Source organism: Akebia trifoliata, chromosome 7 (genome assembly GCF_017979445.1).
Source record: "Akebia trifoliata isolate Shusen 1 chromosome 7, ASM1797944v1, whole genome shotgun sequence".
NCBI classification, from domain to species: Eukaryota; Viridiplantae; Streptophyta; class Magnoliopsida; order Ranunculales; family Lardizabalaceae; genus Akebia; species Akebia trifoliata.
The window spans coordinates 28214118-28240262 of NC_141381.1; the positions used below are offsets into that span (position 1 = coordinate 28214118).

At 35.8% G+C, this 26145-nt stretch overlaps 1 pseudogene across 1 annotated transcript; it reads left to right on the forward strand.

Annotated features, from left to right (window-relative positions):
• The first annotated feature begins 23662 nt into the window (after positions 1 to 23662).
• On the forward strand, positions 23663 to 25676 carry LOC147398779 (protein LATERAL ORGAN BOUNDARIES pseudogene; annotated as a pseudogene). Its single transcript, XR_015180190.1, has 2 exons — positions 23663 to 23965; positions 24924 to 25676. The product of XR_015180190.1 is annotated as a protein LATERAL ORGAN BOUNDARIES pseudogene (transcript).
• Positions 25677 to 26145: the final 469 nt, after the last annotated feature.

Consider the following 26145-nt stretch of genomic DNA (forward strand, 5'->3'; position numbering starts at 1 on the left):
AGAGTTCTGGGAAAATCACATGTACCTTCGACTACGACACCATCACAGTTGGAACAAACAGTCGGCCAGATCATGGCCCCCAATCCTATTATTTTCATAGAGAATGAATTCACGCCTGAGGGAACGGGGCACGTCGAACCACTAAACATTATGGTCCTATGTAAGGACATGATGGTCGCCAGAGTATTAATTGATAATGGCTCAGCACTCAATGTCTGTCCGCTCGAAACGTTCTGGAAACTTAACGTCGATTGGTCGCATGTGAAACCCAACAACAAGGTTGTTTGAGATTTTGATAGCTCAAGAAGGGATTCATTGGGAGAAGTAGACCTACCAATCACAATAGGACCTTGCACCTTTGAAGTGATGTTTGAAGTAATGGAGATACCGATAACCTTCAATTTGCTCCTGGGCAGACCATGGATTCATATAGCAGGGGCCGTACCTTCTTCTCTACACCAGAGAGTCAAATTCATCATGGGGCAGAGAATGATATCGGTATTGGTCGAAAACCTGATCCCAGCTGGCAGGGCTCCCGACGTGCCATTCATCGATATCGAAATGACAAAGGACAAGACACTCTACCATTCGTACCAATTCGCTGCTGTAAATCACATCGAGAAAGGAAATGAGAAAATAAAGGCAAGACTATCGAGAACAAGTCTGATGATCGATCGGGTCATGAAAAGGGCAGGCTATCGACCCAAGCAAGGATTGGGATCGGGAGGAAGAGGAAGAGCTACACTGGTCGAAGCAAGAAAACATACTCCCTATTTTGGTATGGGATTTAGGCCCACGAAAAGGGATATTGCAGAAATGAATGATAAGAAAAAGGATCTTCGGCTAGCAAGAAAGCAAAACCGTGAACCGAACATCTGGAATCTGGGCCGAGTCCCTCACATCAGTGTTAGCTTCCCGAAGTCCCATATCAGACCTGACGACTTATCAGAACCGCCATCATCAAAGAAGCTAAAAAGGGTAAACCCTAAACCAGTGCACATTCAAGAAGACCTAATCGTAGAGTCCCAATCATCCTTTGAAGAAGGCATTGATGTTCTATTCAATGGGGATTCCGATGAAAGTCCATCGGAGACTGCTCCAAAACCTACTAAAGTGGAGGTCACTACCAACCAGGAGAACAACTCACCATTCTCATCGGGTATTGACTGGGCATCAGTCATCATCCCACCAAGTTTGGGAGGGACTATGCCCCAACTTGACAACAATCAATCGGAGATCATGGTCATCTCCGAACCACCAACCAAATCATCCGACGAATCACTCGCTCATTTCATCCGCCCCCTCGAAGAAGGGGAGACATTGCACAACTGGGAAGAATTCCCGTTAACTCTTGAGGCTATTGAGGCCTAAAAAAAAATGCCGTTAGGCAACATCAATTTGCTCGAGGATCATAATGAGCCCTCGTCCTCGGGTAAAGACTATTTTGGGGGCTCCCTATCTTTATTAACAAATTTGCATGATTGTTTTTTTTTATTTCAGGTATCTAGAAAATCACAAAAAAATAAAAATTTCAAAAAAATCAAAAATTTCTCAAAAATCAAAAAATCGAAAAGTTTTCAAAATTACAAAAAAATAGATATTTTCCAAAAATCAAAAAAAGAGTTTTCAAGAGATATGTCTCCATCAAATGAGTATACAGATAAAACAGAATTTGAACGGGACGAGGAAAGATACGCCGAAGAAGTGGAACAAAGACTGTCAGGAAGCATTCGACAAAATCAAGCAATACTTGCTCAATCCACCAGTCCTAGTCCCTTCTACTCCAGGGCGACCTCTGCTGATGTACATCTCAGTACAAGAAACATCTATGGGGTGTGTGCTAGGGCAACATGATGAATCAGGACGGAAGGAACATGCCATCTACTATCTCAGCAAGAAATTCACTAATTACGAAGCAAAATACTCAACACTTGAAAAGACATGCTGTGCATTAGTCTGGGCATCTCAACGACTGCGTCATTATTTGCTCAGCTACTCGACTATGCTTATCGCCAGGATGGACCCCTTGAAGTACCTATTCGAAAAACCAGCACTAACAGGCTGTACAGCGAAATGGCAGTTATTGTTATCAGAATTCGACATCACCTATGTCACCCAAAAAGCCATCAAAGGGCAAGCCATCGCTGACCACCTCGCCGAGTACCCATTGCCTGATTATGAGCCGTTAAAGACGAACTTCCCGAATGAAGCCATACTATTTGCCGAGATTGAAAATGATGATGATGAAGAATCAGGCTGGAAAATGTACTTCGACGGAGCAGCTAATCAGAAAGGAAACGGAATAGGGGCAGTCTTGATTAAACCAAACGGGTCCCATATACCGATCGTAATCAGATTGAAATTTCAATGCTCTAACAACGAAGTCGAATACGAAGCATGCATAACAGGGTTAAAAGCAGCACTAGATCTCGAGGTAGACGAGATTGATGTTTTCGGAGATTCAAGCTTGGTAGTCTATCAGACGACTGGAGAATGGAAAACTCGAGAACAGAGACTGGTCCTTTATCACGAGTATCTAGAGGAGCTAAGCTCACACTTTGACAGAATCTCATTCACATACATGCCTAGAGCTAAGAACCAGTTCGCCGATGCACTAGCTACGCTTACTTCCATGATTAGTATTTCAGAAGATTTGGTCATCGACCCAATCGAGATTGGAATTCAAAATGAACCGGCTTATTGTTTACCTGTCGAAGTTGAAGAATCAGAAGAAAAGCCATGGTATTCAGACATCAAAGCCTATCTCGAAGACCGAACTCTCCCATCAGACGCAACGCCTAATGACAGGAGGACTATCTAGAAATTGGCAGGGCAATTCTTCATCAGCAATGGCATTCTGTACAAGAAGTCTCATCACGAGGTCTTGCTCCGATGTGTGGCAGAAATAGAAGCAAAACGATTAATTGAGACCGTCCACGGTGGAGTCTGTGGGCCCCACATGAATGGTCATATGCTAGCAAAGAAGATCATGAGGATGTGGTACTATTGGTCGACAATGGAAAGCGATTGCTATCAGTATGTTCGCAAATGCCATCTATGCCAAATCTACGCAAACAAGATTAATGCTCCGCCTTCAGAGCTGCATAACATGACTACGCCTTGGCCTTTCTCACTCTGGGGAATAGATGTCATCGGGCCAATCTCACCAAAAGCTGCAAATGGACATCGCTTCATCCTAGTGGCTATCGATTACTTCACCAAATGGGTAGAAGCTGCTTCATACGCCAACGTCACTAAAAACAATGTCTTGAAGTTTGTTAAGAACAACATTGTCTGCAGATATGGGCTTCCCAGCGGGCTAGTAACTGATAATGCTAAGAACTTCAAGAACAAAGATATGGTCAAAATGTGCGAAGACTTCCAGATTACTCATCACAACTCTAACCCTACAGGCCTAAGATGAACGGAGCAGTCGAAGCAGCCAACAGGAATATTAAGAAAATTATCGAGAAGATGGCAGTTACGAACAGAGATTGGCACGACATGTTTCCTTTTGCACTTCACGCCTATCGAACCTCGTTCAGAACTTCGACTGGGGCAACTCCGTATTCTTTGATCTACGGAATGGAAGCCGTCTTACCCGTAGAGGTTGAGATCCCCTCCCTCCGGATCTTAAAAGAAGCAGAGTTAGATGAAGTGGAATGGATTCAAGCCCGATTTGATCAACTGAATTTGATTGAAGAAAAATGCCTCGCAACCATCTGCCACGGACAGATCTATCAACGATGAATAACTCGTGCTTACAACAAGAAAGTCAAGCCCAGAGATTTCTCACCAGGAGACCTTGTGCTAAAGAAAATTCTGCCAATCCAAGAAGACGCCAGAGGAAAATTCATACCAAACTATGAAGGACCATTCATCGTGAAGAAGGTGATGACAGGAGGGGCTCTGATCCTTACGGAGATGGACGGACAAGTTTTCCCGCAACCGATCAATGCTGACACTGTCAAGAAATATTACGCCTGAGATCTGACCCTGAGATGACGAAAGGCCATCTTTGCTATCCCAAACAAACTATCCAACCCTAGTCAGCCTTTTTGAGTCATCACGTTCATTTCATAACCTAAGACCGGGGCAAGTCAAGAAAAAAAAAAGAGGAAAAAAAGACAAAAGAAAAGAAAATCAAAGAGAAAATCAGAAGTATCAAATTACTCTTGGCCCGCATGAGGATAAACTGTGAACGGCTAAAAATACAAAAAAAATCAAAAAAGTCAAAAACTCGGACACTTGATCTGAGCTCGACCCAAATCTCCAACCTAAACAAGTTTGAGAGACGCTGGGAGGAGACACAGATCACCTTTCGAAATAAAAATAAACGAACCCCATGTCTAAACTACTCTAATATATCCAGACCTTAATCCTTTTTGTATCCTTCCACTACCATTAGCCCAAGCCAACGTTTCGTCCCAACAAAAGTCTTTTTTGTTCAGGGAAAGTTCTAGGGCAACACAATGACAATGGCAGCACCAATGATTTTGCGACATGGTCCAGTCCTCAAAGTCTTATTAGTCGTTGGAAGACTTGAGAGGGGAATCCAGGTCGGACATTCGAAAAAAAAAGAGTACTCGAAGTGTAGAGTAGCTGATCTTGCGGCTCAACTTGAGTTGTTGAACCACGAATAGTCGTCAACAAACTCGAGAGGGGAATCCAGATCGATTACTCAAGAAAGAGTGCCACTACAAGAGTAAAGTCACCGATCTCGCAGCTCAACTTGAGTCACCAAGCCACAGAGACACAAAGACTCCGAACAGAATTGTAATGTAAAAATCTAAAGATACAAGCATAGTCTGAAAGGGCATAGTGAAAATCCGAAAGGGCACTATGAGTAATAGAATCGGACTATGGCAAGATCAAAGCCACCGACACGATGAAAATCCCAAAAAGGACGTCGATGCGTAAAAATGTGGAAACCGGGTCTGGTGAAAACCGTAACTAGCACCAGGGGCAATAAGGGTTAATAAACAAAAAAAAGAAAAAAAAAACAAAACAAAACTCCTGGCTCGCGAGAGTATAAAATGTGAACGGTGAAATCTTTCCAAAATCCTAAGACCCAAATAGATAATAGTCTTCCAATACCAGGGCATTGGGGATGACTCTAAAGGAACTAAAAGAGCAATTGACGTTTATATCCTCTGTGGTTGGCAAAAAACACCAAGATCGTCACAGCCAAAGGTTTTACAAATCTTGAATTTATCGTATTCATTTGACAAACACATTTAATAAAATTTCAAAAAAAAAAAAACTACTATTTTGGCCGATGATAAAAAATCTAGGACTTATTAAAACTTCAAGTTTTCAAATCATTAGATATACCTGAGGCCAAGTAAATACAAAACTTATTTTCTTTGCGTTAATCTTTCAACGTTTTGCATACATTCATGATAATGACAAGGAAATACAAAAAGGGGGGATACAACGCAGTCGATCAAGTATCATTGTAAGAAATGAAAAATGAGTCAAGGCGTTCCTCCAAAACATGAATTCGGGTAGCCTGGCTCATCACCACCTCAGCATACAAAGTATCACGACTCACTAAGCGTAGCAGGAAACTACAATAGAGCCTTTCAAGTGATGACAGCAGAATTTCAAGTCCCTTCACCTCTGGTTCCGACTTGAGAGAGCTTCTTTGTAAGGTATTGTAAACAACATGACGAAGGGATTTGGGTGATGATCGATGTTTCCTTTGATCATGGGCGTCCCAGCCCGATATTGAGATGTCGAAGAAGGCCATTAGGCTGTGTAATCCAAAAAATGCCAAATGGTCACTCCAAGGTTATATGGGTCGAACATGTAAAAGTGGATAACAAAGCAGTTCATAGTATGCACAGAACATTAGTTAACTCTGACCTTGGATTTGGAACAAAGCGATGGGTTGCTACCTTAGATCGAAAGTGCGAACGCCTTGCGAGTGTTATGGCTAGTGACATACAAGCTAGAGATATTGGTGTAATAATGAATCAAGAAGGGCGAAAGAGAATGTTGATATTGCAAGAGAGTAGTATCGATGCAATAGACTCATTCGCAACTTATACACCTGTTGATGTTGTCGCAATAAATGTGTTCTAAATGGAGGCGACTCAGACTATGTAGCCTTCCTGCCTTCAGATCTTAGTGGATTCGACTCCAATAACAAAACTTTCTTGGATCTGTGACAGCTATTAACAATCATATTGCTTGCACCATGGAAAAGATCAAAGACACTACTACAAGGGACAATGCATGAATTGAGAAAACTAACTTGTGGCCCAGCAACAAAACTCTCTTGGACCGGTGGAAACTGTTAACAACCTTATCGCTTGCACAGTTGAAAGGATCAAATGTGTCATTACAAGGGACAATGCATGAATTGAGAGGGTTAACTTATGCTAGAAATAGAGTAAGGATAAAACAAAAAATAATAATAAAAAAAAAACAAAAAAAACAAAAAAAAAAAAACAAAAAGCTAAAAAAAATAATAATAAAAAAAATCAAAAGAATTTCAAAAATCCTTTCGAGTTGCACTCAACTCCGATTTGTTAAAACACGACAAAAAAATATCCAAATTTCAAAACTCATCAAACTTTCATCAAATCCGAAATCTCACACGCCATCGAGATCAAGGAATTAATAAGGAAAGACTCTGTCAGACCTAGTGCTTGAGTAGCCATTTTCTACAAAAGTCATCAATTTAACAGATAATTTGAAGTCGTGTTTCAGCAAAGTTTTTTGTCCCGTACAAATAAGGGTTTAGTCTATTCTTTGCAGTTCTTTGCACGCAATTCCTGCAAAAAAAGGGCAGCTGTAGACACCCCAATTTGAACGGGCCCATATTCGAAAGGGCCCAAAAATAACAATGTTTCAATAAAATTGGCCAACGGGCCTCGATGGCCCGAATCATCGAAACATGACATCTTCGCCAGAATCAAAGCCTCTAACACCCCGCAATGGGTTAGTAGGTCCACTAAAAGGATTTGGCATGCTCCCATTTACCCCGTCTCATTCAAAATATCGATTTTCCAAATAAATGGGCCAACGGGCCTCAAAGGCTCGAATCACTAAAAAGTGACAATTTCATTGAACCAAGGCCCCCATGATCACCTAATGGTTTAAGGGACCCGCCAAAGGGATCGGACCCATCCCATGATGACCCAACCTTCACCGCTCCACGCTTACATCCAAAAAAATCGATAAAACCCTTCAACGGGCCTAAAAAGCCCGATTTGCCAACACGTGGCATTTCTAATCAAATCAATGAGTTCAAAAATCACAAAAAAATCAATAAAAATAAAAAATGAGACTTGGGACGCCTACCACCTCTTATATCCCTTCACCGCTCCATCTCCAAATCCAAAAACCTAAGCTCACCAATGGCCTACGAACCCTCAATTATCCAAAAACCAATTTCTCACCTCATCCCCTAACTTAAATCCAATCCCACACCATCTAAAAACTTAAAACCTACCCACCCTCAAAAATCCAATCCAAAATGACCCCAACCCAATCCAAAAAAACCCCTAACCTTTTTTAAAACCCAAGCCCAATGCCTCTAAGCCCAAACCCATATCCAATTCATATCTAACCCACAACCTTAACCCATAAACCATAACCCACATCAACCAATCACTCTTTTACCATCAAAAGGTGACACATGTCATCATCCCTTCTCACCTCCCTCATCAAACCAACTACCCATTACTTTTCTCCAAAAAATTAACTACCCACATCACCTTTTCTCTAAAAAATCACATCAACCCACACCCTCCCCTAACCTACCATCATCATACCTCTCCCTAATCTACCATCATCATTTCTTATAAATCCACCTCTACAACCTAAACCTACACCCATCCTCTCAAATCAAACACTCAACATTTCCCATCAATTAAATCTAAATCTCTAACATCCACACATCATGCCACATGTCACCATCTCCTTCAACCTTCCAACCACCGTCTTACACCCTCCATTCTCTTAAAATCAAACACCACTCAATCAACCAACCACCCTCTTAAACACCCATCATCTCATCTCACCAAACACTCCACCCAAAATAGTTTGGGTAAAATCCAAACCATTTGGATCAAAACCTACCCATTTTCACTCATTACAAAATTACCCTCAATCCATTCTAAATTTCATACCCCCCCACCTTTAAAACCTATGCCATTATCCATCTTTTCAACGTCTCACCTCATTATACCCCCAAATACTCTCCCAACACCTATAAATACCCCTCCCCTCCTTCCAAAAATGGTTACCAAGTCTTACAAGAAAAAAAATAATATATACTTCCTCTACTTATCTCTACTACTCTCTCATACCATCTTCTAAAAAATAATTACACTCTCATACTTCACTAAGGACTTAAGAGGCATAGAAGAAGAAGAAAGAAGGGTGAACTTGAAGTTTCAAGGTGGGTCAAAGAACAACTTCGCCCCCTCTCCTCTCTACCCTCACTTCCTCCCTCTCCTACCACCCCCTTTCCCCTTTCATTTTATTTTTATGAAGGTTCATAAGGGTCATTTCCATCAATGAAATGACCCTATGATCAAGCCAAAATTAAAATCCCTACTTAGGGAACAAATGCACCCACGTGGCACATTTTTCACTTTATTTTAAAAATCAAAATGACCGAGTTATTTGAGGTTACCGCCACTTGGCGGGGAGAAAGGGGTGCCTAACACCTTTCCCTTTCTCCAACCGAGCCACTTACCCAAACCTCACGGTTTGACCACCCCTTATCCATTGTGAGTCACAAAAATGTCAAAAATATCATTTTTTGAAAAATGTACCTCGGGTGACCATTCACACACACTTCCAACTTGAATGGTGGCGACTCCAATATTTAGTAGTTGTGACCGTCGTAATGACGAAAACCACGTAGTTACAAGGATAATTCTATGGTGAGAAGATCATCCTCACCAAAAATCAGCTCATTCCAAAACTTCTAACCGCATAAAAAATGATTTACAAAAAGTGGATGGTCCACGATTTTTCAACTTGTAAATATGGGGATAAAAGTTTCGGAATGGGATGATTTTTGGTGAAGATGATCTTCTAATCATAGAGATCATTCTCACCAAAAATCAGCCCATTCCAAAACTTCTAACCCATGTAGGACAAAACACATTTGTTAAAGTGTAGGGTAAAGTTTAGGGTGTTGAACATGACACACACACACACACATATATATATATATATGGGTCCCGTTCGCCACCCTTAGTTTTACCACACACTTTAACAAACGCGTTTTGTCTTACATGGGTTAGAAGTTTTGGAATGAGCTGATTTTTGGTGAGGATGATCTCTATGGTGAGGAGATCATCCTCACCAAAAATCAGCTCATTCCAAAACTTCTAACCCCATCAAAATTGATTTACAAAAAATGGACGATCCACGATTTTTCAACGTGTAAACATGGGGCTAAACATTTCGGAATGGGCTGATTTTTGGGGAGGATGATCTTCTAATCATAGAGATCATCCTCACCAAAAATCACCTCATTCCAAAACTTCTAACCCATGTAGGACAAAAAACGTTTGTTAAAGTGTGTGGTAAAACTTAGGGTGATGAACATTTCCCTATATATATATATATATAGGGTACTGTTCGGCACCCTAAGTTTTACCACACACTTTAACAAACGCGTTTTGTCTTACATGGGTTAGAAGTTTCGGAATGAGTTGATTTTTGGTGAGGATGATCTCTATGGTGAGGAGATCATCCTCACCAAAAATCAGCTCATTCCAAAACTTCTAACCCATGTAGGACAAAAAACGTTTGTTAAAGTGTGTGGTAAAACTTAGGGTGCTGAACATTTCCCATATATATATATATATATATATATATATATATATATATATATATAATTTTTATATTTATATTAAGAAGTCTTATCACAGGCTTGTTGAAAGGAAATTAAAATAATAATAAAAATTCTTTTTTGTAACTAATAATCTACCTTCCTTTTCTATCTTTTTTTAAAAAAGCATGCGTAACCCATCTCCCTACCTACATTAAGAACAAAATTTCCCCATTAGTCTTCGGTATACAATTGTCGGTCAACGTGAGGTAGTCTCCATCTCTTTAAGGTCAAACAACCAGAAGTCACAATCCAATTAGTTAGCAACTAATGAGGGACCACATTATCATGACTTATAATTGATAGTTCTAATAATGTGATCACACTTCCCTTAGATTTGGGCGGAAAATCTCTCTTCTTAAATAGCTCTAAAAGAAATAAGATTAGCTAAAAAGATAGAAAAAGAAATAATTGTCAATTAGAGCCCTAATTGACAATAAGATTAGTTTGAATCTTAATTGAAATAATTGTCAATAAGATTAGCTCAAATGTGACACTACCCTTTGATTTGGGCGTAAAACTCTCTTTTCAAGTTGTCCTAGTAGAGATAAGATTAGTTTAAAAATGGGGGAAAAATAAAGAAGAAAGAAAGATTGATTTTTCTATTTTTCAATGGCTACTAAAATTTCTATTTTTCAACTGCATGCAACCCCTAAAGGACACTAAAGATTGATTTTTCAATGCCCTAAAGCCCAAAAGCATGGCATGCTCATTGATGCTTTATTATTGTCTTAAATAATATATTATCATATGTGATGACAAGTATAGGAGTTGTGATGATGACACCATTAAAATTCAATCTATAAGTGAATTATAATTGTTTGTTTGGCAATCCCAACTACCTTGGTTTAGGGTTTTTGTAAACAAGTGATGGTTCATGATTTTTTGAACCAACTAAACTATTGGTTCATGTGATCTATGCAATTATTCTTTTATACTGTTGGATACAATTATTCTCTTTCACTGTAACAATGACTTGTCCAAAAGTTCAAAGGTCCCATACCAAGATGAAGGACTCCCAGGGTTCACTTTTTTCCTCAAATAAAACATCCATATTGAAGACTAATAGTATGCTGACATGAGTTCTCTAGAAGGTGACAAAAACCATGGTACCTTTTGCTAGATTTGGAATTCCCCTTCTCAAAATTACTTTCAACTGTTACTGTAGGACCTGTTGGTGAACACTCTCCTCTCACAATAAAAAATATAATAATAATAATAATAATAATCTGTAAGCGGCTGATGTGGTAAGGGTACTGAACCGCATATTTTTTTCCTTGTGTATCCCAGAGAAAAGATCTATGGGTTCGTGCCCTTGCCATGTCAACCGCTTACAAACCACATATGATTTACCTCGTGCATTCATCACGACTTTTAGGAAAAAATTGACTTTGCATTTTTCTTGAACGGAAATACTGCAGCCACAGGATTATCAGTGCGTCAAGTACCAGTATATCCAATTAAAGGTTTGGGTCTTTAGGGTATTCTGAAATAGGAGGTTGTAGATCAAGAAGCGCATTATTTATATCAAATATTCTTTTTATACATAGATCCAATCTGTTGGTCCAAAAGAAAAGTGAATTTTGCTTATTGAGTCACAATGTTGTTATTAAATTTGCTTACAGTCCAACAACCATTGGACGTGTGTTGCAAATTACATAACCAATAGAAAGACAATTTCTCTTTCCTGCCCACACGTCTTCTGTCCACAAATTTTAATTCTAAGATGTCAGATCTTAAAATGGATTATTGGGCCCACATGGATTATCACATTGACAATCTAACATCACAACCTTCTAGATTTCATGAAAAAATCAATATTAAAATAAATAAATAAAAAATTCGAGCTTGATCCGAAGTATTGGAAATAGACAACTACCGAGCATCCAAATTTAAAATTAAAATTCAACAATGAAAAATAACTTTTTTCTTTTTTGTTGAAGTTCATAGAATTTCGTCTTCTACAACCTTATAGCATCAAATCATATTTTGAAATGGCACAAAGTGATTCGATAAGAAAATTTCATTTTTCCATCATGGACAGGAGAGATAAATTTTCTCTTTTATTGTTTACGGAGCAAAAAATCACTCTTAGAAGAAAAGGAATTTTAGTAAAACAAAGCGACTGCACCGTGATAATTGAACCCAAGTACTCGACCTTAATATTAATATGATCCAAAAATCCGAACCCAAATCATTAGTTGGTTGAATAGGTCTTGTTCTTCAATCTTGAGTAATCAAGTAGCTATTGAAACGCCTTGACTGCACATGAGCCTTTACCCATATGATAATGATATGCAACAACAAGCATAAAAATCTTCTACACACACACTCAGACTCAAGAAACCCTATAATAATATCTTCACTAGGCTTAGCAAAAAGTCTTCACTAGAGTATGGGTATGTTAAGGTGAGTGTTGGTCTATTTAATTGATGGAAAGCCTACCTTCTATGAATGTAGGGCTAATGCATTAGTAGTTTGTGTGGTTGAAAATGAGACCATGTACTTGGGCGGTGAGATAGATACATTCACCACTAGGCCCCCCCCCCCCCCCCCCCCCCCCCCCCCCTTAGGCATGAAAAATATTTAGGAAACTGAGGATACTCTAATCCATCTTCTATCATTGCCTAGTATATGGTTATGATAGAAATTATTCTCATTATATCCCAAAAAATTTGGATTGATTGAATGAATCTTATTTCTTAATTCTATCTTGTCTAAATCAATGTCTTTTATCAATTCAATTGTATCAATGCTTGCCTTCATTATCTAATTTCTTCATTATTTTAAAACTTTAACGTTATAATATGATAAATTTGGGGGTTTAACTCTAAACAAATTAACTATGAGTGAAGAGGTCCAGGAAGAATGAAGGAAGATGAAGAGCTAGTTCTCTCTTTCAAATCAGAACAAACTGCAAAATTGCATTTAGTGAGGAAAATATCTTTTATTTTCATTGGAAAAATATGTACAATTAGATGAAAATTTTGATTATAATCCAAATACATATATTACGAAGAAAAATAAAACAACTGTAAAAAAAATTAGTGATGGTCAAAAGAAGTTTATGATTTTGATACGGCATCAAACATGGATGTTCTTTTTTAATTTAATTTGTTTCAGGTTGTTGTTACACCAATTCAAACCATCTCAATCAACTTTTTGTTGTCACCTTCTATGACTATTTCTATGTAATAACGAATATGTCATTTCTAATTTTATCTTTCATGATTATTACATATATATATATATATATATATATATATAGAGGGCGGATCATGGGACATAAGTAAAAAACATATGTAAAAACAATGATTTTTTAAAATATGGGTTAGAAATTTTGGATTGAGCTGGTTTTTTGTGAGGATGATCTCTATGATGAGAAGATCATCCTCACAAAAAATTCAGTCAAATCTAAAATTTCTAATTCAATCAAAAGTGATTTACAAATTATTGGTAAAAAATCAACGGTCCACATTCTAAATCACTTTTGATGGGGTTAGAAGTTTCAAATTGGACTTGATTACACAAATCTCGGAGATACTTATCCCTAGGATAAGTCTGAACCATTGGATTTTGCATTAAAAGGATTGGGATAATTTGTTTTTTTCATGCGTCATTCTTAGGAGTCAAGGGATCCTGACCCATATATATATAAATCGTGATAATATGTGACTCATTGAAAAATACAATCTTGATTGTTAACGCACAAAATCCAATTGTAAGATCTTATCATAAGGATATGTATATATTATCGTGATAAATATAAATCATGATAATTAATTATCATATGTTTCATATTTACGGTTGGGATTATATGTTTCTTCATAAGTCATCCGATCCCTCCCCTTTTCTTTTAAATGTTTTCAGTGAAAGCCGTTTGTAAAATCAAGCGAACGTCATGGTAATATTATGATAATATACGACAATCGCTTAGTAACAAATCTCTAATCATTGTGGTCAAACTTCATTTCAATTATGCTAAGCATCATCTTCATTGTATATTCCATATATTTTGGACGATGATCCCTCCCCTTTTCTTTTATATGCTTTCCATGAAAGTCTGTAAAATCAAGTGACTGTCAAGGTAATATTATGATAATATACAACAATCCCTTAGTAACATATTTGCAATCATTGTGGTCAAACTTCATTTCTATCATCTCAATCATGATCTTCATCGTCTATTCTATTTTGGATGATGATCCCTCCCCTTTTCTTTTAAATGTTTTCAATTAAAGCCTGTAAAATCAAGTGACCCTCAAGGTAATATTATGATAATATACAACAATCCCTTAATAACATATCTCTAATCATTGTGGTCAAACTTCATTTCTATCATCTTAATCACCGTCGAATCTATTTTGGATGATGATCCCTTCCCTTTTCTTTTAAATGTTTTCAATGAAAGCCTGTAAAATCAAGTGATCGTCAAGTTATTATTATGATAACATATACAACAATCCCTTAGTAACATATCTTTAATCATTGTGGTCAAACTTCATTTCTATCATCTTAATCACCGTTGATTCTATTTTGGATGATGATCCCTCCCCTTTTCTTTTAAATGTTTTCAATTAAAGCCTGTAAAATCAAGTGACTGTCAAGTTATTATTATGATAACATACAACAATCCCTTAGTAACCCATCTCTAATCATTGTGGTCAAACTTCATTTCTATCATCTTAATCATCATCTTCATCGATTATTCTATTTTGGATGACGACCAACATAACATGCACGGTAAAGAATTGTGGAAGGCAATCACTCGCCGAAGAGAAGAAAAACAAAAGTACCTACTAAGGAATGTCATAAAAATTACAATCATTCTAGGCCGTAGAAAATTAAAATAAAAGTGACCCATTAAGGAATGTCTTAGTAGCTGAAAGCTACTTTTGATATGACTTTGATAAGGGTTATTTATTCATAGATATATAGGTATGGATGGGTACTAAGTTTCTATTATTCTAAATAACAATAATAAAATAATTAAAAGAGGGGGGATGTATTATTTATTTGATCATTGTATATAAAACACGATTGCAATGATAAAGGAAATCATACAAGTCTAACAATGTAACATGTAATAGATTACATAAAGTAAGTTCATGTACCTCAGTCTGATGTTAAAAAATAAAAAAATAAAAATCCATGACCAGGCATTTTATAAGAGGAAAATGAATCTTTTATCCTCAAGTTTAGTATGAACACATCATACTTATATAGACATTTGGAAAATAACATGCGCCTCTCCGAATTAAAAATGTTTGGCTTGTGTCCCTTGATCTCTTACTTTAATTTGACGATGACTACACTTGAAATTGCGAAGCCAATCCACCACTGATGTTTTTTAGGTGTTTTTACCAAAACGAGTACAAAAGATAGATAAATTACAATAACAGTAAATTTGGTTTTCAAAATATTTATCAAAATGATTTTTAAACTATTTTGATAAACATGTTATTTATTCAATATGATAGGTATTCCAGTTTTCATTGTTAATTTCCCTTTAAACTCTAACAAGAAATATAATAATAACTCCCTTTTTTAACTAATGATAAAATAATTTGGTAAAATATGCATACTTAGTCTGTACGTAGTTGACTTGGCAAGTGCACAAAACTGTATATCTTTTTCCTTGTGTATTATGAAGAAAAAGATCTATGATTCTATGCACTTGTCATGTCAACTGTGTACAGACTGAGTGGATTTTTGTGCCAAATATGTTAACAATATAGATTGCACAAAATTCCATCACATGGGAGGCAAATCACATCATTTGCTGCTTAAAGTCGCATCATTTTGATCATTACAAAAATGTTACAGGGTAAAAATATCTCATCATATTTTGAGGTCAATTTGTAATTTTGGGGGGGGGGTATTATTGCCTCGAAATGTCCCTAAATCAAAGAGAAAATTGGATCAAAACTATGGAAGAAGAACCCAAATAAATATGACACAATTTCACTTCATTATTGACTTGTCAAAGGTATTAGTTATATCATTTTTGGGAATTCTCATAGATATATTTTTTAATAACTGTAGATGTTGATTTTCGCTCTACACTTTTCCTTCATTTCTTTGCTCGGGCGGACCTGTGAATTAGCCCACTTCGACGATCAAGTTAGAGACTGTGATAATCAAATTCTTAATCTATTTTCAGAGAGAAGAAGAAAAGAACCTCTCTTTATCCATGGCCCTCTCCTCTTATATAGGCGTCTATAATGATCGTTTTTTGTGCCATTCTTTGATGTGACTCAGGGTAGTTTGCTTACTCTCTGGCATGTTAGGTGCAGGGGTAGTTGCAATTGCTCTGCCAATCCTGGAGTAATCAGAACTGATCTGACATGGTATGGGTTGTCAGAGCTGTCAATCAATGTCTTATCTATTAGATCCGTCTTGCCGATCTATACTAACATTTGACATCCACGAAATACTCCATCCGAGCTATCTGATGGGTTGGTGGTGCACGTTCGAGTTGAGTGTTTGTGCTTCCGAGGAGTTCTGTCAACGATACCATCAAGCACATCCGAACTTCAAGTTCATGCTTCTGAGAATCGTTCGAGTCACGTGTCCCCATTCGAGAATTTCCCCCCACAATAACCATCATATATAAATACTTAAGGTAAGACAATTCATTCAATCACCCGATGATAATATGACATAGGCCAAAATAAATAAATAAAATTCTTTTGTTCACATGAACAACCTAATTGACAATGAATAATCTTATCAACTGATCACTTATTAATGACATAAAATAATATAGATCATTTCTATACCATAAATGTGATCGAACAATGGAGATTAGTGATCTAAAAATTTGATTATGGGTGTTATGGCCTATACCTTAGTGGTCATACTTAACATAAAAAAGAGATCGATTTGAGTACCATGAACAAGAAAATAAGAGACTCAAATCATATATTTGGAATTGATCAGCCCCAAAAAAAAATACGTAACAGAATGGCTAAAATTAATCAATTATTTAGTCATTCATAATGATTATTGTCAAGAAGAGTTAAAATATCATTGTATAAGGGTTATCTAAAACTAAAAGACAAAGGTAAGGGATATCTAGACCTGACTACAAGGGAGAAACATGGACAAAGTCAAAAGGCAAGGGAACTTTTCCTTTTTGATTGGTTTCTTCATTCCATATGGATACGATCGGTATAATGAGTACATCACATCATGACAGGTTTTTATTTATTTTATATTTAGCAAAGGAAAATGATACCGCTAGGTAATATTGTTATATTGCCCTAATGAAATATTTTAGCTGCAATACATTTCTAGAAAAGGAAATTACTATAACAGCTATGCATTTTAAAAATTACTCAGTCATGTTGTTTTTAATATTTATGGACTTTACACCCAATTTTGTAATTATGTATTTTTATAAACATAATTGTCTAAGGGTGTCAATGGGTAACCATTTAAATGGAATGGAAGTGGAACCAAAATCGAAAACCACGATTCTGATTCCCTCCTTATTGGAACCGATTAAAGGCGGGTCTAATATGGAATTGAACCTATAGGAATTGTTAGGTTCTATCCTGTGGGTACACATGGATACTCGAACTTGATTGATTTTTTTTATTATACATAATTTAAGGTTTTCTTATATTTCAAAATTAATATATATTATATAAAACTCTTAATTTTTCATATAAAACTATTCATTAGAGTTTAAAATGGGTCATCTCTTCTGAAAACTTATTACTTGTAAAGAAGTGGAATTTTAATTTTTGAAACAAAATAAACTCATATCTTTAACGGAACATATTATAGTTAAGCTGATACTTCGTAGATGATATGTTAATTTTTTTTAAAGGATTTTTTTCTACAATGATTTGAAATATTTTTTTCCATTCGATTCTTGAGAACCAGACCAATGAATACTTGTGATTCTTGGTGGTTTCAATTCTACTGGAACAAAAAATATATAATGGTAGTGGTTCTAATTACCATAGGAACTGAATTGGAATTGGCCCATTGACTCTGCACAATTTAATGAATATACCTTTATCCTTTTGATTTGAATATACAAAGGCTAAATGAGTAAATAACAAACGTGAACCTACAAGTTACAATGAAATTGGATATATGACCACTTTAGTAAATATAAAATGGACATGATTTGTTAAAAAATATGGGAGCTAACCCCCAAGAGTTGGTGGAGAGGACTAAGACCAGAACTTGGGAAGTGGAGGTCTTAAAGATCAAATCTCCCCTTAATTAGGAGTCATCCTGATGGTTTATCCCAGAAATTACCTACTACATGTTGGGGGAGGGGACTGAACGTCCGTCAAGGATTAATCAAGTGCTCTAAGGGACACGAGCTTTTCTTTATTGAACATTTTAAAGTGGGAAAATACTATATATCCTCAACCCATTGTTTGGGATTCTGAAGAAAAATGTTACCCTATAAAAATTGTATTAATCCCTATAAGGGCATATATAAATCTTGAGGAAATCTATGTTTCTCCTCATCTTATCTCATCCGTTTTTTTATGGAGAACCTCAACTGTGGATTGAGGTTACAAAGTCCTTTAACATATCTCTAGGATAAATTTGTTCTCAACCTCTTAAAGCTCTTAGAATGAAGACTAGGTAATTTTCTTTTTATGAATTTAAAAATCACTGATTTGAAAGAAGACTAGGTAATTTTTTTTTTAATCCTAGAGTTGAAGACGATGAATTTTTTTAAAATGGATCAACTAGTTGCACACCACCAACTACTAATTGCATTACATCACTTAAACATTCCCCTTTTGCACTCCTTTTGGATGATTGCACTTAAAATTAAAATTAAAATATTGCACTCCTTTCTTTTTTGTTTTTTGTTTTTCTTCAACCATGCTCACATAAATTATTGTTGGTGCAATACTTTTTGTAAGAAATACTTGGCATGCTTACAATTTGCACAAGCACACTTAGTAGGTTAAAATAGAGGTTATAAAAACTAAGGTTATTTTTCCAGTTTGGTGTGCATCAAGCTACTATTGGTGTGCAACTAGTCGATCCCTTTAAAAATGATCAAGAGTTTTTCACAAGAAGTTGAAGACAAGCCTACATTTGGGTTACTTTCAGTTAGTCTCTTTTGGAATATTACAGTCAAATGGTATTTTATCAGTTTGAAAACATATGGTGTCTCCAAATTTTACCAAAACCTGAAGGGGACTCAAATTAGCAATTCGGCCTGCTGCAAAAACATGGTATATATGGTAATTGTACGGAATGACAATAAAAATTCTCAAAAATAAACAATATATATAAGAACAAAAAATGATCTGTTTTTCAATTCTTCCTAGATGAATGTCAAAACTTCTCCTTAGAGTAGGAAGACTGTATGTTTGTACTTTGTATTGTCTCATGTTATCGTGCCAATATTGGAGCTTATCACTACAAATATTAATAGACGAATGAAATAGTTTGTTTTATCAAAACATGTACTGAAAATTGAAAAGTTCCCAAAACAGTAGATTATTCATTTTTTAATTTTGAAAACGATACACACTTTGGTTAAAGTGGGGAACAAATTTACTGTTTTATGAAGCGATAATGTTTTAACTGTTTATACGAAATTAAAATGGAAAATTATTTATTAGTTTATAAAATAGATTTTTTTTCCACTTTAACAAAAATGTTTTAATCCTAAAATCAGTAATTTACTTGAGTAAAAAACTTAAAATGAATAGTCTAGTACTTTTGCGATTTTTTCAATTTTTCTCTACCTTTTTGGAATTTTAGGTTTGAAATATTTATTAAAAAAAAGGATATATCTGTTTTGGTATTTATTTATTTTTACCAAACCATTGCATGTCATTTAACTGAAGTCACCTTTATACTCATGTGATGAATTTCATAAAATGTTCTTTTATTTGAAGTTCAAAACAAAGGTATAAAAGTAAATTCAGTAAAATAATATACAATGGATATATCCGTTTTGATAAAAATAAATTATACCAAAATGGGTATATGCTTTTTTGTCAATATTTTAAAAAGATATCTGGGGAGGTAAAGTTTTGCAAAGTACACAACAAAAAAATGTCCTACACATTAATTATATATTATAAAGTATAAATAGAGGGTGTACTAGCTCTTCAACTGCAGTCCGTTTGCAGAAGTTATTCAGCTCAAGGTGTAGTGTAATATCAGTATCAAACAGTTCTCCTGACAATATGAGGCTCATTTCTTGCTGGATTTATACATAAAAAATCAACCTAATTAGTGGTTTACCAATGGATTTTAATATTTTTCATCTTGAACTTCATGAACAGGCTCCCAAATGGGTTCAGCTTCATGAGGATAATATGCAAATCCAATGGATGAAATCACCAATCAGAGTGATATTTAGTGGTGTGGGTCCAATATTGGGCGACCAACATATTCATGTGGTTGCTGTGCCCAACGAGTGTTCTATGTGGCATTTGGGGGTGCATCTTCAGAACTTTGAAGCCTGAGGAGAGCGAAATTTATTTGTATGAATCTGCAATCCATTTTAGTGGATCTTGTGTTATGGGCTGTGCATGTTTACCTGCCTCTTTCTTCCTCCTTTTCTGTTCAAAATTGTGGAACTAAGTAAGGCGTGGTTTAGTGCAGAAAAAAAGTTCTTAAGAAAATGGTTTGTCCAAGGAAATTGTTTGTCAATATTTGGTAGTACATGTGAAAGTCTCAACAGAGAGTTGATTCCTTTTTCTTGTTTTTCTTCATTTTTTTTGGTGGTGGAGAGGGAGTGTGGGGAGGAGAAATGGTGAGGAAAACAATTTAGATTTTTTTTCCTGAAGGAATATTCATTGAAGAAAATCTTTTCCAACCTTGATAGGAAAATCTATGAACTATCGGGAAAATGAGCAATCAAAAGTGTGATGAATTCAATTTTTATTTATTTAATTTATTTTTTTTTTTTTTAATTTTAAGAAAGTACTTTTTCATCCGTTAGAAAATAAATCATACTCTTGTCAACAACTGCATGTACCACCATATAATTATTAACTCTCTACTATACTAGTATACTACATAGTACATATCCTTCCAAAAAATGAAAAAAAAAAGGACATTATCTACTATACTATAATTAAGTGAATACATGGCCTCATTTACATTTTGTCAAGACCATTAGATATTCCTCGAGATTAGTTTGGAGTGAATCTTGATTGAGGACCATAATATTATAAATTAGCTGGCTTGGTGAAAGGGAAGGAAAGCAAAGCAAGTTGGGAGCGTGTTGATACTTTGTGGCAGTTTTCGATGATCATATCACCAAGTTTTACAAGGAGGCTGTGAGGACATCTATGCCATAGGTGTGGGAAGTGTAACAAGCAAAGTAAGTTCTCCCCCCACCCCCAATCTCCCAATCTCCCAAACCACCCAAACTCAAGTAGCACAAAAATTCCTAGAATCTTTTAAAGAACACTAGAAAACTCTAATGAATATAGACCTCCTAGGAAAATATCTTGTGTCTTCGCATAGAGGTTTTTTTATGAATGTTGGATCATTTCCATGTGTAGAACACTCTCAACGGTACATTTTTCCTCCTCAAGTCTATAAATAAGGAAGCTTTGTACATTCGTAAGCATCCAAGACGTTTTTGTTTTTTTATCGGTTGCACCCAAGACTTGTAAAGAACACAAATTCATTACAAATTGTGCGTTCTTGTGTTTTAGTGCATTAATGAGTAAGGGTACCTCCAAGATACTGGTGTCAAATGAGTATGAAGCTAAAGTCTGCATAGAGTCGATTAATTTTTTACATTTTAGTATTCTCCGTATATGAGATTAGTGTTTTCTCCTATATTCTTGAAATAAATTGTCATTAATTTCCTTGCCTAGAATATGCATCAGTAATAAATAAATAAAAAAGAGCCCTGATGAAGCAAAACATACACGGCTGATGTGACAAGAGCACAGAACCATAGATCTTTTTCTTCGGATACAAAAAGAAAAGATTAAGGGTTATGAGCCCTTGCCATGTAAACCGCTTGCAGACCTTGTATGTTTTGCTGCGTCGATTTATCATTAGTCTAAAAACTAGGATGCATCATCTTCAGTGGACGCTGCTCCTCATAAATTATAGGGCTCTTAAGCGTGTGTATGATTGGAGGGAAAATATTTTCTTCAGAAAACTACTTCCATGAAAATAGTCATCATAAAATGAATTTGCTTAGAAAATGTTTGCCCATGTTTTATTACGTGCACCTAGGAAAATGTCAAAGAGGGAGTTGGATTTTAGTTACGGGAAGGGATAATCATGATATAGTAACAATAAAATTTTCCTTCTTGATGAGAAAATCATTTTCCTTGGTGGTTGGATAAGAGATCCCACAAAGAAGGAAAAATAATTTTCCCTTGAAAATGCGCAATCATACACTTGCAAATCGAATTTTCCCTGCACCCTCCATGGATTTCCCCGTGCAATTATATAGATCCTAAGTCATCCATGGAAGCCATTAAACAGTTGTTTCCCTTGCATGTGGGGCATAGCTCCCAAACCAAGTGGCATGGTGAGAAAATCTTAACTTTCTAACCACAAGTAAAGCTGGGGTACCTTTTAATGAAAAACAGTGGAACTGTACAAGAAGAAATTTTTCATAAGATTGACACCTTACAATTATTCTGATTTTCTTTTATTCTCTACCCCCCATTAAAGGAGTTTGTGCAGTCATGAATGTCTAAAATATAGGATTTGGAGTGGGCCATGTCTAAGATTTAAGGATGATTTCCAATGTATACTATCTCACTAACGGGCCCACATTCACATAATTTATAGACTCACCTCAATATCAATACATGCTAAGCATCGGATTGCACTGATCACTAGTTTGGACCATCTAGCTTACCCAAAAAAAAAAAAATTATTCTCAGATTATTCTAAAAACCCTACAAACTGTTTGCACCATTTCCTATTTTGTGTTGAGCTTCCAAATAGACTGTAATTATTTAGATGATACGATATTTGACATGGTAACCTTTAGTTCTAAGCTAAGTAAATGCCAATATATTATAACATAGGGGAATTGTAGGTCACACTTGTTGATTTTATGATCGTTTTCTACTCTTCTCAGTGTTGTTACCTCAATATATATACTATTATTCGTGTTGCTTGGCAAGCAAAGAAATTGTTTTTAAAAAAAAAGTTGGGCATACTCCCAGGTTTACAACTTGTTAGTATGATAACAAGAAAGTTCGCTAGGTCTATGAATTGTTTAATTCAGAGGCCAAATCATCTGCAACTTGGTTAATCCTTACAAACATGCACTATTTCTTGCTGTTAAATTATGGTTTTTTTCCTAAATTTTACCCAACCAATGTTCAATACTTCAAGGGAAACGGGAATTCGTAACAAAGAACCATAGAGTCGGCTTGAATGGTAAGAGAAGAAATGCCATTTGATCCTTATAATTTGTTTACCATTGAGAAATGTCATCTGGTGATCATAATTTGTTTGAATGAGATTGTTATTTGGGATTGGACAGTTAATGCATATATAATTCCATTCTGCATTTTAAACAGTTATTCTTTTTAAATTGATTTTTCAACACATTGGATGCCAAATTAAGATATCACCTCTCTTTAACTTCATTTTCTTACTTTATTTAATTTCGTTTTAATAATAAAGAATATGATTTTGTTTTCTCAAGATCTGAGAAATTAGATTCATAAAAAAAAACCTGAAAGGATAAGAGAAATGAGGAACGGAGGGGGGGCAGGAAAAATGAGTGACCCAATTGAGCTGATATTATTATAAGTTCAATGTCTTAGTCATCTTTTTCTAGTGTACCTCTCATTTATTACTCTTGTCTTTTCCCTTCCATTCCTTCTCCATTCATCACTAAATATGCTTTGCTTTCTCCCCCATCTTCACTTTTATTTTGTTGCAGAATTTGCAGATCTCTCTCCCCTCAGTTAGGGTTACCTCTTTGAGGGAACTCACCTCTTTTATGATAAAATCTCAAAAACTATGATCATTGAATTGGGTACAGATTTTCTGATCTTGGAAGATCCAAAGAACAGGTGTTGAAAGCGCTCACACAAGAGAAAAAGGGACTGCCTTTTTTTTCTTCTTTTTGAACAAAGAGTCCTGATTAATTACAAACAGGTAATAAACTCAAGTAGCTGAATTATTTAATTATTTATTTAATTTCATTTATTGCTCATTTTTCTGTTTTTGTTTGTTGGGTGAAAGAGGTATACCACATGTCTTTGAGTTCATGATCTGATCCAGGGTTTTTCCCAGATGAGCTTTTTTAATAGGTAGAGTGATTGATGTTCATATCTTCTTACTTCTACATTAATGGAAAAATAATCATGGGTGAGATTGCATCAACCAGATCCCATTTGTTCAAGTAACTTCACAAAGATCTAGTTAATTACTAGACTATCCAGGAAAAGAAGAACAAGAAGAAAGAAATAAAGAGATCTAGTTACTATGTATAGTAATTGGTGCAACTGAATTCTTTAAAATCAAGGACTGTATAGATGTGTGTGTGTGTCTGAGAGAGAGAGAGAGAGGTTTAAGAGTAAAAAGACAAGCCAAATTTAGTATCTAAATTCAAGAAAAACATGTAGAAGGCTTGAATGGTGGTTATTCTATATGGGGATAGAGAGCAGATAGTTATGGAAAGAAGAATAAACCAGATTAGTCTGCAAATTCAAGAAAACAAGCAGCAATTTTGTTTAGTACTGAATATGTTACAGAAAGATGGAAGGAAGTTTAAGGGGGGAAAAGAAGGTGAGAAAGTAAAACAATGCACCACAATTAGACTTTCAGTTCAACGTAACATGCAGAAAAATCTTCATGGGGGTTATGGGTGTTTTCCTGAAGCTAACCCTAACCCTAATTTCTTTGAAAATTCCAAATTTTGGGGGGAAAACGAAGAAAATAGAGTAGCCTTAGAAGAAAGTTTCTCTTTTTGGTGCAACTGAATTCCACATGAAATCTTAGTCTTTTCAAAACAAAATTCTTTTATTTTCCTAAAGAATAACCCCCCTTCCAAAATTAAAAGAAAACTTGACAAAATAATTGATGGGTTTTGGTGGATACTTTCTTGGTGCAGTAAAGAAGATGGCTTCATCAAGTTCTTCCAACTGTCCCTGTGCTGCCTGCAAGTTCTTGAGGAGGAAATGCATGCCTGGTTGTATCTTTGCACCCTATTTCCCACCAGAAGAGCCACAAAAATTTGCCAATGTTCACAAAATCTTTGGTGCAAGCAATGTCTCAAAGCTCCTCAATGAGCTCCTCCCTTATCAAAGAGAAGATGCAGTTAACTCCCTTGCCTATGAAGCCGAAGCTCGAATGAAGGATCCTGTCTACGGATGTGTCGGTGCTATCTCATTCCTCCAACGAGAAGTTCATCGGCTTCAAAAGGAATTAGACGCTGCAAATGCCGATCTGTTTCGCTACGCTTGCAGTGAAATTCCAACAGCATTGCCTGCTACCGGAGTCCTACCTATGCCGTCTCAAATGGCTGTTGAATTCGGTAGAAGGGTTGGTAATGGAAGTGGTTCTTTTTATCAGACTCCTGGTTCTTTTCTTCCATATCATCCTCCATGGATTAATAATCCTTCAGAAGATATTAATGAAAGAGGAGGAGGAGGAGGAGGAGAAGGCAACATGTGAATTTAGACCCATCTAGGGTTTCCGTTTCTCCATTTTATTGTGTGTTGTTTTGTGGAGTTCTTAGGTCACGAGTTTACTATTATTTTCCCTTGCTTAATATTTTGGTGGTTTCGGTACTTATTATTCTATGAACTATGGAATTCAATATTCTATGGGTGGGATTTTGAAGAAGTGATGAATCTCTAGAGCATGATGGGTGAGTGATTACTTACTTCATATTCTTTTCTTTAGTGCAGTTCTTGAGCATGCGAAGTTCATATGTGCTTTCTTATTGTTTATGTTCAAGAAAAGAATCCTATAACATATACTTATAAAAGAGGATTCTCTAATCTCTAGCTAAGATTATGGTCCATTCCTGTTTTAGGCTATATATTCTCAATTAGATTTTGCTTGCTTTGTTCTATGGAATGAAGACTAAATTAAAGAACCTTTACCTTACTTTTTCAGAAAAATTATTTGTTTAGGCAATTTTTTGACCTTAGCCCTTTGTTTCACAATTTAGTTTATAAAGTTTAGATTGAACCTAGCTAAGACCTAACTTCTTAGGTTGAATTCATGACCTTCATTGACATTTAAACCCTATCTTTCTACCCTCACAGAATTCTAACTCATTACCTATATCGCAATGTCAGTAAAGAAAACACATCTACTTCATCTAC